Source organism: Gossypium raimondii, chromosome 1, assembly GCF_025698545.1.
Source record: "Gossypium raimondii isolate GPD5lz chromosome 1, ASM2569854v1, whole genome shotgun sequence".
NCBI lineage: Eukaryota > Viridiplantae > Streptophyta > Magnoliopsida > Malvales > Malvaceae > Gossypium > Gossypium raimondii.
Genome location: NC_068565.1, coordinates 34,805,268 through 34,808,136, shown reverse-complemented (window position 1 = coordinate 34,808,136; position 2,869 = coordinate 34,805,268). Strand labels below are relative to the sequence as shown.

The 2,869-nt window shown below is 36.0% G+C and overlaps 1 non-coding gene across 1 annotated transcript; it reads right to left on the bottom strand.

The window, feature by feature from the left end:
• Positions 1-257: 257 nt before the first annotated feature.
• LOC128032646 (small nucleolar RNA R71) lies at positions 258-362 on the bottom strand. The gene has a single exon (XR_008188896.1). It is a non-coding gene; the product is annotated as a small nucleolar RNA R71 (small nucleolar RNA).
• Positions 363-2,869: the final 2,507 nt, after the last annotated feature.

Here is a 2,869-nt window from a genome sequence, read left to right as displayed (position 1 = left end):
TGTTGCAAAATATGGGTCAATTTAGTGGGATTCCTACTGAAAATCCATATCTTCATCTTCGGCTATTCATGGAAGTGAGTGACTCATTTAAACTAGTCGGGATGACCGAGGACGCCTTGAGACTGAAGTTATTTCCATACTCCTTAAGAGAGAGAGAACGAGCGTGGTTGAACTCTTTACCATCTGGTTCCATAACTACATGGAAAAAGGTGGTTGAACGTTTCTTAATGAAATATTTCCTCCATCTTTGACCGCCAAGATTCGAAATGAAATCACTTCATTTCAACAACTTGATATAGAATCTTTATATAAGGCATGGGAGTGGTTCAATGAGTTATTATGAAAATCCCTCATCACGGTATTCCTTCCTACGTTCAAATGGAGACTTTCTATATTGGTCTCAATGTTCATACTAAAATGATGGTGGATGCTTTGGCAAATGGAACCCTTCTTTCTAAGTCTTATAATATGCTTACGAGATTATTGAAAGAATTTCTAGCAATAACTATCCGTGGAAAACCAACCGAGCAACCCCAGAAAGACGAGTAGCAAGAGTACATGAAGCGGACACACTTGCTTCTTTGGCAGCCTGGGTATTCCCTATGTCTTCTATGCTTAAGAACATAGCTATTAATGGTTTCAATGGTAGCCTGACAGGTCAGCAATCGAACTAATTCGAGAATATTTCTTGTGAATACTATGGAGATGGCCATTTCTTTGAAAATTGCCCATCGAATCAATAGTCAAAATACTACATGGGAAATAAGAATTGGAATGACCCGTAATCAAGTTCTTACAACTTTTCATTGTAGAATCATCCAATTTCTCCATGGAGTAACCAATGGATGGACCATAGCAACTCTTCTATGCCATTTCAACCAAATTATTTGCCAGAATATTCTCAACAAGTGCAACAATCCCCACAAATTAAATCTTCAAGTAATCTTGAGAATTTGCTGAAGGTGTACATAGTGAAGAATGATGAACTAATCCAAAGCCATGTAGCAACATTGAAGAATTTAGGAAACCAAGTGGGACAGCTAGCCATGAGCTCAGAAGCAACCCCCAAGGTATTTTAAAGATCCAAGAATTTTGGGCAAAGAACATTGCAAAGTAGTCACTTATTGAAGTGGAAAGACATTGGAGCCCAAGGTGGTTGAGGTTCAAGATGAACCTATTGTAGCTCAAGACAAAGAGGAATTTCAAAGATGAGCCTATTGTAGCTTAAGACAAAGAGGAATTTCAACTAAATGTTGAAACTCCTATTTCATAGAAATCAGATCACGTGATCCGTGATGAGGTAAACTCTAAACCATTTAGTTCTAATTATCTAACACCTTTTTTGGATGAAAAAATATTTCCACAGAAGAGTTTTTCGGTTCAAACTAGATATATCCTCAGTGATTCTAGAAGCAACAAAAGGATACTTAGTTAAAAGAAATTTTTGATGACGAGGTGACTTTTAATGACTTTGATGTTTCTAAATCCCCAGATGTAGTTGAAGATTGCTATGTTATTTCGAAGATAAAAATGTTGGCTTCTACAGAATTGTAGCACAATTCTTCAGATGATCCGTTAGAACATAGTCCACTGGAGGATTCACCAAGTGATGGTGAAGATTAGGAATGTTTGGCTTGGTTAGAAGCTAATTCGAAGGAATTCACTCAAGAAGTTCCACTCGAACCATTAGATTTATCATCTCAGAAGTATACGCAACCAACGTCATTGATTGAAAAGCCAACTAATTTGGAACTGAAGATTTTGTCTCCTTACTTGAAATATGACTATTTGGGTCTGTCTTCGACTTTACCTGTCATTATTTCGAATGAGTTCAATAAGAATCAATAAGAAGAGTCAATTTTTGTTTTGGAAAAGCAAAAGAAGGGTGTTGGATGGGTTATTGTAGATTTTCGAGTCACAGGTTGGAGGATTTGTAGGAATTTCAGGAAGTTAAACAAAGCCACCAAGAAAGATCATTTCTTGTTTTCTTTTCCTAATAAGATGTTGGACATATTCGATGGGAAATAATATGATTATTTCCTAGATGGGTATGATTGGTATGACAAATGGCCATTTGACACTACCATGGTCAATGATGATCCTAAATAAAATAGAGGGAGTTCTTTTCACTTTCTATATCGTTATTTCATATTTTTAGTTTTTTTCTTATTTGAATAAAATGCTAGACTTAGATAAAATTTTCTGTAGGTCACTACATTAATTAAAATTCTATTTAGGAGATTGAGACTTAAGTGGGACCATCTGTGACCCCTCCAATCTTTCTTGGGAGTTTAATTTAATGTAATTTTTCAAAAAATATTTTTCTAAGTAGCCTGAAGAATTTAAGTAGTTGTTTTTTTAAATAAAAGGTTAACTTTTAACCCAAGCACTAATTTCTTTGAGTTTTTTTTAGTTTACTTTCAGTACAGGAGCTTAAGATCCAAAACGGAGCTGCCACACTACTAGAAAGGAAATATTCAACCCTTTTCCAGACAACAACCTTATAGCCCTTACCTTGCTATACTGCCACTCCCAAGTAGCTACATAGTGCATCTCCCTTAACCTGTAATGTCACAACCCTTAACTCACTAAATCACCACCCTAAAAACCTTTATTTGAAGCCACTAACCATTGTACCTAAACTATCCACTCTAAACCTTACCCTCAACTACTCACCCACCTGCCCAAAATTGAAACCACCCTTAACTTATTTTCTAAGTTCAACATCGAGATTCCATTCATCTAGCACCATTCCACGAAGTGAACAGTTTGATATAATGGTTATGCTGCAACACATGAATTGCAGCAACAAGATTACTGGAGATACTAAAAAATACGGGATGACTCAATCAGAGATGCATTTAAAATA